Raw genomic sequence first — 13,357 nt, forward strand, 5'->3', positions numbered from 1 at the left:
CAGTTAAGGCGCTGATATTGGCTATACATGAAACGCGTGCTACCTGCGCTTGAATCAGGTAGCTGGAATGATTAGATCGGGGCACCTAGGCAGCAGCGCACTGGCTCCGAACAGTGGTCAAAAATGAAGTTTCCCACGAATGTTGATATCGAATGGATGACACTAACGCGCAGACTTTGCATAGCCAGATATCTGCAAAAGGCTTCATATGATCAATGGCAAAATATTTACAATGCTATCACTGAATACTTAAAGGTGTGCAACCAGTTAGACTGGGAATGGTTGGGAGTGAGGACTAACGGTAAATAGCTCACCAACTTACGGTTTGTAGATGACATTGGCATACTCAGCAACGCTGCAGACTTTTTGCAACAAACGTTTGAGGAACTTGTCGAAGAAAGTGTAAGTCTGATTGAGAGTTAATATGCAGAAGAGAAAAGTAATGTTCCGCAGCGTGGCGAGAGAACGAATGTCATGGTCGGCAGTCAGCCTCTAGAACCTGCGCAGAAATACGTTTATTGAGCTTAATTAGTCGCAGGGGCCTCTGATCAAGGAAATTAACAAAAATAAAATATTAGCTGGAGAGCTTACGGCAGGCATTACTAAATCATGACCAGGGAGCTTACTGCTAACCATTGCTTTCTACCGTTAGTAACGTATGGGGGCCGAAACTTGGAAGTTACCAAAGAAGCTTTGGAAGACGTTGAGGACCGCGCAACGAGCGATGCAATGAAAATTATTAGGCATGATGATAATAGACTGGAAGACAGCGATGTGGATTAGAGAGCGAACGGGGATAGCTGATATTCTGGTTGACATTAAGAGGAAGAAGTCGTGCTGGGCAGACATTGCAATGCGTAAGGGAGAGAACTGCTGGTCTATTGGAGTTGCAGAATGGGTGCTAAGGGAAGGGAAGCACAGTCGAGGACGGCAGAGAATAATGTGGACGTGATGGAATTGGGAAACTTGAAGACACGTGGAACCAGTTAGCACAAGACAGGGGTATTGGAGATCGCTGGAGCTTTCGTCCTGCGTTGGATGTCAAAATAAGCTGATGATGATGATGATGTGACGACATCCATACTAGCTTCGCGGCAAGTTATTCATGTTATGCCATGCATGCGTGTCATGCACGTTCTGATAGCTCGATTTGCGTCGATAGCGGGGGGGGGGGGGGAGGAGGGGCTAGTAGCGGCGTAGCCAAGTGGGGCACGCCGGGCGCTTGTAACGCTCACTAATAGTAAAATTTTCGCTGCTATGGCAATGGCCCCGCTCCTTCCGCCTCCATGGTCAATTGGGACTGCCCCCCCCCCCTCACACGATAAAAATTTTCTGGTTACGCCACTGTGAGGAGGGAGGTGTAAGATTGCTCTAGACCCCTCCCCCTAACTTGTCAACGTAAACGGGGGACGGGAGGGCAGCTGCCGCCGGGCCGCAAACCTTAGGCAGCCCAATTACCGGCTGCATTTCCCTTCGGACGTGAACATTGCTCTAATGTTATTACACTGTAGGATTCGTGGCGGTTCGAGGGCATGCGACAATAAAAAAAAACACATACAGCCATCAGCAAGTCTTAGCTTGAGCAGATCTTTGGGAGCTGGGCAAGACTCTCACAAAAAAAAAAAGCTTGGCACCCCTCCTACAGGTATTGTCAACTCTGGGTTCCACCGCTGACTGTACATTTCCGGTAAAAAAAATCACACAGGAACTCCTCTCGGATTTGTCTAAGTGTGCGTAAACATTGTGACTCTTCCTCATCTACACGCAGTCCATGTCGTCATCAATGTTATGAGACTTGATCCGACAAGTATAAGCGACAGCGCTGCGGCGACACGAGCTGCTCTGGTCGGCGGCGCAAGCGAAGTACTGCAGGTGGCGGGGCCAGGCGCGCTGGTGATGTTCCGTTCGTTTTGAGCCGTTATCGCTCTTTAGCCCTCCTCATCCGCGACGAACACGGCCGCGGATGCACGGCCGTGCATCCGCGGCCGTGCATCCGTGCGCGAACCGTGCGCAGAAGCACGGTTCGCGCGGCCGTGCGCGGAAGCACGGCCGCGCGAACCGTATCTTGAAAGCGAACTGCATGGTGGACAGATTGTGCCCACTGCTGAAAACTTCACGCGCAAATCTGCAAAATCTGCAGTGATCTGCAAAAAGCGCATAGGGCGGCATAAGCTTAAAGCTTCGTGAGCGCAGTGTTCTCGCCGCTTCGGTCGCGTTGAAGCGAGAGCTAGCACGAAGGTGAATTCACTCGCTGCTGCGGGTTCTCTTTTGAAAGATGTCGTGCGGTACGGACTGACGGACAAATGGTTTTTCTTGTTGGGGAAGTATAGGAATGCTTACGTTATAAAATAAAAAATCGCAGGGTTCGCGAATTTCGCGATAAGAACCAACACCAACCTACTCCCCCGCCCACCACTGAGCGATGCCGTCTTGATCGCCCCCTCCCAACCCCGGGAAAAGGGACACTACCTTGCTATCTCAGTTGAAGAAAGGATGATGAAACGTTAACAACGACAATACCGGCATTTCTATATAACGAGTTGTCTTATGGCCTCTGAGATTTGCGCGCGCAGCTGGCGCGCGAACCTGAGAGGCCATAATTGGCCGCTTAATAGCATAAAAAGACAAAGATAATGCCAGACGACACAGCTAAAAATTGAAACAAAGAACTGATCTTAGCTATACTGTTTGGGGAAAAGAAATAAAAAAATAGACAGCCGCAACACACGCCACTAAAGCCACCACCGCCGGCATAACGCGGAACCAACAGTTGGCAACATTCATTCGCGCGTCATTGCTTCGTTTGCTTCGTCTCCGCAACGAGAGCCGCCATCTTCTCGCGCCTAACGTTTCGTATGGTTTTGTTCTCTGCAATCCGCGCACACAGCGCATCGGTGGATGCACGTCTGCTCGGCGTCGCAATGCGGCCTGCGACATTTTCTGGTGCTCGCGCAATCGTTGTGAAGCATGTCGCATGTGAAATGTTTGGTAGAAGTGCCTCACGTCCAAGTCAAGCCGCCGTACGGGTGTATGGCTGTGCGCCCCGTTCTCGGAAGCGTCGACGGCTTTCCGGCATGCGGATTTCAGGTACGTGCAAATGCGTTTCGCCCTCCTATTGAGCTCCGGAGCAAAGCATGCAATAATTCATGTGAAAGATGCAGTGCCCGTCATCATGGTGTGAATTTCGAGCGGCAAACGAGAACTTTGGCACTTAGAGCACACTGCGGCTGCTAAGTCAGCGTGGACATTGTTTTACGTTACCGTAATATGTTGCTGTCAGTCTAACCTGCGGCTTGTGGACAGCTAGCCCATTGACTTTTGCTTGTGGCAGCGATAAGTATATAAATGGAAGCGGTAATAATTTTCGAAAGCAGACAGTTGTTTCGCTCGATGTTTGGTCGTGTTCACGGCGTTATGAAAGCTAGAAAACTAACTGGCTTGATCGTGCTTAGTTCCAACTCCAAGGGGCGTAACGTTGGCATTGTATATGTTTGTTTTCGGTGTCACGAGTACCACTTTCATGCTTTTGTTGCATGAGAGTGGTAGCTGCTACATGCCGTCAGGGCAGAACACAATAAAAGCAATTTCCTCACTCATACGTATGCAATGTGACGCAACAAAATTTCCAGCGCTTTATTCGGAGCGTAAATATCCAGTATAGTTTAGTAAGAAACTCAAGTTCTCTCTTAGCTTAGGAGGCGTGAAACAAGTGAAACTCTCATTCCTTTTTTAATTGTTCGCCCACAGATGCGTCATCGGGTAATTGACAGTAGCTTCGCTACGTGAGTTGTTTTATGCGCCAATATTGCCCGGCTAAGTATCCTGTTAATTTATGCCGATCTTCGTTCATCTTGATTTTAAGCGGTTACTATCCCCGAGTACCGGACGATGCCAAACTTGTGAGGTGTAGCAAACGCGGGAAATTCAAAGTGGCGTGGCTGCAAGTTCCTGTTTTTACGTTTCTTGCATTCAAAGCCAACAGACGCAGTATCACCAATTTATTTTCCATTTCTGCTGTACTTGATCAATATAAGGTGACAACTGCATTTGCTTTTTAATGTTCTCCATTTACTGTGTTTTCAGCTTGGCTGCCGCCCTCTCTTCAGAGGATGCCACTGTGATAGCTCTTTCTTATAGCACATGCCTCTAGGGGGCTCTGGCGAGGCAGCAGTGCTCCAAGTAATTTTACCATCCTATATATTTTCTATTTTGCATCATTCTTCCTCGATGGATTTTAATGTTCATAGTATTCGTCATTAGACATCGCCATAATTTTATAGCACGTAGATTTTACGCACTTTACAGCGACAACTTTTAGGCCAGTTTACAGCCAAGTCACATCTTCCATAATACATCGTCAACATTACCACTTGTCATGGCGCTCTTTGACCAAACCTGGCCCTTGCGCCATAAAACGCCACACATCATCATCATCATCATCAGCTTGGCTGCCAGAAAATGCTTGAATTTCTTTCAGTGTCCAAGTGACGAAATATTTCACTGACGGCCGTGTGTGAAACACGCAAGATGACAAAACTGATAGCAAAATGATGAGATATTTCTTTTATAGCGTTTGGACTCGACTTTTGGTGAGGATGTCGATCGACCTTGGGCCTGGTGACAGCACACCCGACATCGCCAAAGTGCAGCCTATCAGTTGAGTGCCCCCGAATGGACCATCAACATGGGAAAATGAAGCAGAGCCAGGTAGGGGCAATTTTTACTTTGGAACAGAATACTGACAGCTGCCTCTTTTTTAAGAACTAAATAACATATTTACAAACCAATCCTTTCTCTTTGTGCAGCCTACATAGAATTGTTTTGTGCTTGTTATGCAGACCTTCAGAAAGCAGTTATTCTGAACCCTTTTTGCATGCACAAATAAATAAAGAGGAGTGCACTTTCTGAAGAAATTGATGCACTGAAATGTGCGTTCGACACAGTGAGATGCAAAGTAACCAACAACTTTAAAGCGGTAAAAAAAAGTTTGAAACATGTTCTAACATCATAACCCGCCTTGGCATACGGATCTAAATATAACAGCAACAGAGGTGCATGCAGAGAAGTGTTTGTAAATGTTTGCAAGATATGTACATTGTCTAAGAAATTGTTTTTATTTACTTGGAGCTTCTTTGTGCCATGGCAGTGCAGTAAAAGCTCAAAATGATGCCCCTGCTCCTAATAAAGCACCTTTATATCTTAAAATTAAATTATGGGCTTTTACATTCCAAAACCTAAAGTTTTGGGAACCTGGCTTCTTTAATGTACACCTGAATCTAAGTGCATAAGCGTTATTGCATTTTACCCTCATTGGAGGGCAGCTGCCATGGCCTAGATTGAAGCTGGGACCAGCATGACTGAGCAGCATGGCATCATAGTAAGTGGGCTATAACACCAGGTCAAAATGAGAAATACTGCTTAGAACTACCAACTTCTTGGCTCACAAGCACTTTGCACTAAGAGGAGTATGGAGTACTGACAGCGACCGTTTATGTACCAATTTCTTTTTAGGCTGAATCCATTATTAGGGTGCGAAGCTTCAATTAGTCAAAACCAGCCTAAATTACAGAACCAGCTCAAAACACGCACCATGTATAGCTGGATTTCGACATGCAAATGGAGTCAATTCATGTCGCCGAAAATGGAAGTGGCAGTCACACTACTTCATGCATTTTGCCTAAAACATATTCATTAATAATTAATCAATTTCTAAAATATTCTTTTCAAAAAGTTTTTTTCAAGCATGAAAGGAGGAGCCAAATAGTGTTCAGGTGCACGAGCGGTTAGTTGCACAGCACTTCTTGCATGGGTTCACTGGCTTCTTTCAAGCTTGAAAAAAAAATTTTTTTGCACCTACTGAGCAGTAGAAAGCTGGATTGGGAATTTTTCAGGATGCTCTACAATTTTCGCACTGACACTTTTGCTTTGAATAAAATATTTGAGCAGTTAAATAATTGTTAATAACTAATTACCTAATTAGGAAAAATGCAAGAATTGGTTTCACTTCCTCAAAAAGATGGCGAACGACATTACCTTGGTGCTGTCCAGCTACGTGGCACTTGTACATATTTAAAGCTTGCACATGTCATACAGACCACCTGGTAACTACAAGGCATATATAGAAGTGGCTAAGTTGTGTGAAGCAGCCATGTGTAGCGAATCATGAGAAACAGCCATGTTTCTTTGAATTAAGGGCATTGTAAGATTTACATGCTCGACACCTTGTATCAGTGTGCTCTAGGCCTGTTCGTTGTTTAGCTGCTACATAAACAATATTTCTCCACGTGTAAGCTCATATGCATATTTCAAGTATATTGCCTCGTGTGTCTAAAATAAACCATCTTCGCGCTTCATTCATTATGTCTTCATCTGTTGCTGTGCTAAAGTTTTAACATGCAACTGCAGAAATTTTCATCTAGTTTTCATATTTCCTCGTTGTTCGGTGGCTTCATTTCTGAACAAGTTGTTTTCGTTAAACCCTGTTGCACACAGCAGTACACAGCATTTCTGCTTAGAGTGGGAATTGTTTTTTTCAGATTGACATTAATACACCTTGCCTGAGCAATGTAAGACATTCTACATAACACAGCCCTGCAATAATGTTTTATATTGCATTTCAGCATCATGCAAAACTGTTTACTTACCAGATTAGAATATGTATAAGTGTTGGAAGTAACAGAACTGCAAGAAGCCAGCAGATAATGAGGCCAAAGAAAGCATACAGGAACATGTTTTAAGTTTTTTATATGAAGTATAGAAATGATAAATTTTAAGTAAGTGAAAGTGGACTAAAAAATATTCACCTGTGGGTGGGGAACGGACCAGTAACATTCACATTACGCATGCGATATACTAACCACTGTGGTACTACGGCCGTGTTCGAGCGTCGACAATCTGAGGGGCCATTGTGGACGGTTCAATGCTGCCTTGGTGGCGCAGTAGTTAGTGCATCGCATGCGTAATGCAAAGGCTGTAGGTTCGTTCTCCCCCCATGCCTGGTTGTTTTTTTTTGACCATTTTCATTTCCCTTTATCATTTCTACATTTAAATAGAAAATTACAAATAAGTTTCCACGTGCCTTCCCTGGCATCTTCCAGCTGTGATTCAGAAAAATTTTGACCCTCAGTATCCTTTCTTCTCGTTTGAAAGAACTGGAGCTCCATTTTAAAAATAATGAATTCACCTTGTTCAGCATCTCAATGTGGTCTCACATCTTATCACAGCAGGTGTATTACTAAGTGAAGTTTTTGTTGAGACGATGATATAGCGTGGGACCTAATTAGTAGCCTTTGTGTACAGATATATGACTAGTCCAATAAATAGGAGGATTTTAAGAAGCACGTCTAACATGGTCTGAGCATGTGTTTAAAAAAACTAATCTAGCATGATTTCAGGAATAACTGTTGCCCCTGAAAAATAATTGGATGATCTGCATTGGCATTGTTTTTAGAGAGCACCAATACTGCTTTGATGGAATTAGCCTCGTGGAACATGAAGCATCGCTTCTTGCTGAGGCAAGGAAATATTATCTGCATATCTGAGGTGCATGTGTCATATGCTCGAATGCTGTTTAAAGGCTGCTAATACGAAAATTACTTCACTTGCCTTCCAGAGATTGCTTCAGTAGTCTATGCTACTCGATCATAAACAATTTACCATAGTGAACATTATTCACAGTTGGCTTTGCAATGTTTATGCAAAAAACCACAATTGCCTACTAGACATGTGACTGCACTAAAACTTGGAATTAATGACCAGCAAGATTTATGGGACAGCAAAACTTAGTTTATTACTCCTGTTTCTGCCATAGTTTTTTACAGTAATTACTAGAGGGAACTCTGGTGCTGGAGTCGTACCACCATGGGAATGATGGGAAGCACATAGATTTGTCTGATATTCGTGCTTGTGAATTCAGACGTTCTTGTGGCTTCGTATATTATACGCTATATAAATCTTATTGTCGTAAATTTCAGCGCAGTCTATACTCTGCGAAGTGCAGAAGACGGTGCCAACACGCACAATTGCTATTAATTGCAACGATTGAGCTTGTCCAGGTGGCCAAATCGAAAGGCGCCAAGCGTCTCAAGGCACTGGTATGCCCGCGATAAATTTATCAGGGCGTTGCACTCGCTTGTCGTTACATGCCTCCGTGGCTTAATGGTTTCGATATCAGACTTCTGTTCTAGAGTTCCTGTGTTTGAATCCTGTCGTCGGACGATTTTAATGTTTATTTATTTATTACACAGTATATTGTTGAAAATGACTAGTTTACAAAGTCACAAAGCCGTTTGAAGCCAAACAGACGAAGTTTAGGCAAATCCATGTACTTCCCATAATTTCCATGCTGGTACAGCCTTTCTTGTTTGATCTCCTGTGGACACTAACGTCAGAGTTCCCTCTAGTAATTATTGTATGAAACTCTTATTTCTACACCTCGCTCGTGCAGAAGCAGCACCACACCTGCTGCCTAAACATGCACTACTTTTCGGCCAAGTGCAGGGAATGCTGTGAACTCGCCCTGTACAAAGCCTGCACTGAGTAAAACAAATCACAACATGCAGTTGCTGCCACGTTGAACTGGTGGAATGAGTAGTGAAATGCAGCACCTCCTGAACTAGTTCAGAAAGCGCAGGTTATTCAAGTGGAGATTATATAGTAACAGAAGTTGAGTGATTCTGCATTACATTCACGAAATATACTTCATGATACTTTTCCATTTATTTCCTCAGTTATTAAGAATCCCTTTTGCATTCTTGGACAAAACTACAGAATGGCAACATATTTCTAGCATTCACTGGTAGCAAACATGTCAAAACTTGTTCTAAATTCTGTATTGCCTCTTTAGCCGTTAACCCGCGAGTTAATTCCGGAAGAATGTACCAAATTTTTTACGTACTCAATTTTTCGGTGTCATTCTCATTCTAAAAATATATTACTTCATTGGTCTCTGGTTATAAATAACACAAAAATAGGAGCTGCTCTTGCGGGCAGCTTTCCCTCAATGCCGACTGTAACTCCTCTTTGACAATAAGAGCAGCGTAACATCGGACAGAAAGAGTGCGACTCGTCATTGGCGATATTGGTACTACCTCCAGTCACTAGTACAGCTTGGGATCAATGGTTAAAGGTTGCGACTTCGTTGCTGCCCAATTTTAATTCTGCAGCTGTTACACTTGGGTGTAGCGTGTGTATGTATGTGTGCATGCATTAAAATGACTTCACGCTAGAGCAAAGCAACTGTAGTGCAGAGAGGCATTAGTCATCTTTATATATTTGTTTTGTAAAGATGCACTAAGTTTATCTTTTGCAGGATAGACTTGGCGCTCATTGGCCAAATATGTCCTTGTGGTACTGGAACCTATCAATTAATTCGCTTTCGGTCTGTGAGTTTTAATTTGTTTTTCTTGTTTCTTGAACTGTGCAATTCCCACTCACAGGACTGCATGTCATCTGAGGTTCTTTTTTCAATTAAGAATGTTGAGGTTGTGCTTGTGAAACTCGATTTCGTGCCTCAAACGAGCTTGTGCAAACTGACCAAGCTGATAATTCTACCTGCTTATATATTAAATATGTTGCGGTTGTGAACCCTCATAATGAACGACACATAGTATAAAAATTTTATCTAATAAAACATTTTAATGAAATTTTTCATGTTTTTCGTGTTCATGTTCACTTCTCTACTCTAGTGTCCTGTCTGCATGCCTCACCTCTTTTTTTGCATATTAAATATCGTATAAACTCAACCATGCTTTTTTACCACAATGCAGGGGGGAAAGGTTCCGGTAACACCATGCATTCAGTATGGTGGCCCAGATGTGTATGCAAGCAACCTCCTTCATGTGGACCAAGAACTACTCTACAGTGTCTCGCAGACTTCCATGCGAAGCCCTCAACATTCTCGTCTCAGTGGAATGGCTGCTCATCTATCTGCGTGTCCATCACCAAGACGGCCAGTTGTAAAGCTCCTGTACCCGTTTAAGAAAGCTTAATGATTTTTTTATTTAGTTTTCACGGTTGGCCGTAGAATCTTAACATTTTTGATGTTTCTAACATTTTTACTTGGCACAAAGTGGTGCAATAACTGTAAACCAGTGTAATGTATTTAAGTGATGCTCACTCTAATGCCTACCTGGTTTTCTTTGTTTTTAAGAAATTTGAATGTCTGATGAGGTAACGGCATTTGAATTTGTCATCGTGGCTCGTTTCAATGAGCTGTTTGGAAATAAGACGCAAAGCTTATCACACGCAAGTTGTAGCATTTTTGTTTTCATGACTAAAGTATACACGTTTCAAAAGATGGAAAGTGGGGAAAAAAGCCTCAAGAACATAATCATCCTAAGATTGTCATGTCCTTACAACTGCAATGACTAATGCCTCATACATCTTGGGAGCACATTAGTCGCAATGCCTACAGGTATACTTGATAAGAGAACAGCTTGCACTCAGATTTGCCACGCAGTTGATGGCTGATGGATTTTGTTTGTCGTCTTCATGTTACTGCTATGTATTCAATATTCATTTAGATGTGCTGCGATTTTCTGCAGTCACCTATATATATATATATATATATATATATATATATATATATATATATATATATATATATATATATATATATGTTGTTCGTTTCAATAAAAATTTAGTTGTGAGTCAGCGCTCATCCTGTCTGCTTCTAGTCTGTCCGTGTGACTTCGCGCTACAATCCAAGATCATGTTACTGTACCAACTCGCCCAACTTTCTATCTTTGTGTTAAAGACAAACTCACACTTGTTCTTACTTATGTGACCGGTTATTTTTGTGCTTTATAATAGGATGCAGTGCTTTTCGAATGAAAACGTAATAGTTCGTAGTCTGGTTACTTAAAAAAACTGTTCTGCTTAAAATTTAATTGAGCAAGCCTGTGGCATTATTTGGTGCTAATGTCTTACGGTGGCTTCCGGTGTCTTACGGTGGCTTCCACTGAAGGAGGAAGGGGGGTCGCTATCCTGGTCAGCAAAAAGTTCACGTGCCTTCAGCGAGACCTTGGTCCCGCGGACAATGGGATTGAGTACTTCATGGCCGAACTCCTTGTCGACCCCCCTACGCAGCGCTTAAGAAGAAACAGTATCTTCATACTGAATGTTTACTGCAGACCCAGCGTTCACAGAGCCAGGCCTAGTGGTATTCTCAAGAAGGCCGTGCATTTGGCTGGCTGTCAGCCTCTAGTCGTCATGGGGGATTTTAATGCCCAGCATCAGGCGTGGGGCTATTGTACCAATACCAAGAAGGGCAGAGACATATGGGATGCGGCAGCGGAGGAAGATCTTACGCTGATAACCGATAAAGACTTTCCAACCAGGAGAGGGAACTCGGTATGCCGAGATACGACTCCGGATCTTACCTTTGTCAAGAATCTGGAAAACGTCAAGTGGACCAACACAGCCATGGACCTCGGTAGCGATCATTGCATCATTGAAGCTGTGATCAAGACTGCCCGCAACAAAACGAGGACCTTTATGTTCACTGACTGGGACTTGTTCCGAGCCAATCGCTCCGAGCGCGTCCTTAACGATGATATGGACCTAGACTCTTGGTGCGACGAGATAAAGAAGGATGCGGCTAGAGCCACCAAGGAGGTGACAACCGATCTGGAGGTGGACAGGATGGACAGTAGGCTGGCGCATCTTTCGGAAGCCAAGCAGGCACTGCTCGCGAGATTGAAGACTCAGCGCCATAACAGAAGACTACGCAAGAAAATCTCCGATATAAACAAGATGATAGAGGCTCATTGCAAGGTGCTATGCAAGCAGCAATGGGACGAGCTGTGCGACTCGGTGGAGGGCCAGCTCAAGAACGGTAAAAGCTGGGGTCTCCTTAAGCACCTACTGCACGATGGCAACACCAAGTCCAACCAGAAGAGAGCTTTGGCGAAAGCTGTCCATTTGGCCACCGACTCGACTCCAGATGAGGCAGTCATGGAGCACCTCATAGACAAGTACCTGGCGGCCACGGACGATCCGGTGCCCCCCCCAGTTTCCCGAGTACGAAGGGCGTGACGTACCATCTATGGACGAGGATTTCACCGTGGCTGAGGTCAAGCGAGTTCTCGCATCCCTCAACGGCAGATCTGCCCCTGTGCCCGACGGGATCACCAACAAAATGCTCAAGCATCTCGACGACGCCTCAATCGAGTTTCTTACGCGCAAGATGAATGATATCTGGTGCAGCGGCCTCATTCCCAAGAGCTGGAAAGCAGCCTACACAGTACTCATACCGAAGCCAGGTAAGGCGCCGAGCATCGACAATCTAAGGCCCATCTCCCTGACGTCGTGTGTTGGAAAGATGGCCGAACGCGCCATGCTTAACCGCCTCACTGACCATCTCGAGTCTAACGAATGCTATACACACAACATGATTGGCTTTCGGTCGGGGCTTTCGACTCAGGACGCCATGAGACTAATCAAGCACCAGATCATTGACTCTACCTCCGCCGACACTAAGGCAATTCTCGGCTTGGATCTGGAAAAAGCTTTTGACAACATATCGCACGCCTTTATTCTCAAGAGCCTGACAGAGTGTAACGTCGGCAAACGGGCGTACAATTTCGTGCGATCCTTCCTTTCCTCAAGGTCCACTAGACTCAAGATTGACGAGTTTTTGACCCACGAAATCCAGCTGGGGCCAAAGGGAACACCTCAGGGGGCGGTGATCTCCCCGACGCTGTTCAACATCTCCCTGATCAACCTGTCGAGGGCCTTGAACAAAATCCCCAACATTAACCACACGATCTACGCGGATGACATCACCATCTGGTGCTCCTGTGGATGTGAAGGGCAGGTCGAGGGTGCTTTGCAAGAGGCCATCGATGTGACGGAGCGGTATCTTATCCCCACCGGGCTAAGGTGCTCGCCCGCTAAATCCGAGCTCTTGCTCTACAAGAAGAGGCCCAGAGGCGGTTCACACCGGTCCTGGAAGCCAGCAACAGAGAGCCACATTACATTATTCACCGGCAAGGGCTCCCCAGTACCGCGGGTAGACACTATCAGGGTCCTAGGGATGTTTATCGAGTCGAACGGGGCCAATGGAGCCGCCCTCAAACGCATTTGTTCCAAGACCGAAAGCGCCCTCGGCCTGATCCGAAGAATCGCCAACAGGTACCGCGGAATCAAGGAAGACAATCTGATCCGGATTATCCACGCCTTCGTGCTATGCCACCTCGCTTATTCAGGGGCTATGCACAACTGGCTCGTATCGGAGCGCAACAAGATCAATGCCCTAATCAGAAGAGTCTTCAAGCTTGCCCTCGGCCTTCCCATCCGAACGCACACAAAAGACCTCCTCAATCTGGGAATTCACAACACGTTCGAAGAAATCGTT

General features: G+C 44.8%; 1 long non-coding RNA gene across 1 annotated transcript; it reads left to right on the forward strand.

Annotated features, from left to right (window-relative positions):
- Window positions 1–2,946: 2,946 nt before the first annotated feature.
- On the forward strand, window positions 2,947–10,420 carry LOC135914741 (uncharacterized). The gene is made up of 3 exons (XR_010568405.2): window positions 2,947–3,087; window positions 4,571–4,707; window positions 9,768–10,420. It is a non-coding gene; the product is annotated as an uncharacterized lncRNA (long non-coding RNA).
- Window positions 10,421–13,357: the final 2,937 nt, after the last annotated feature.

Source organism: Dermacentor albipictus, unplaced genomic scaffold (assembly GCF_038994185.2).
Source record: "Dermacentor albipictus isolate Rhodes 1998 colony unplaced genomic scaffold, USDA_Dalb.pri_finalv2 scaffold_14, whole genome shotgun sequence".
Taxonomy (NCBI): domain Eukaryota; kingdom Metazoa; phylum Arthropoda; class Arachnida; order Ixodida; family Ixodidae; genus Dermacentor; species Dermacentor albipictus.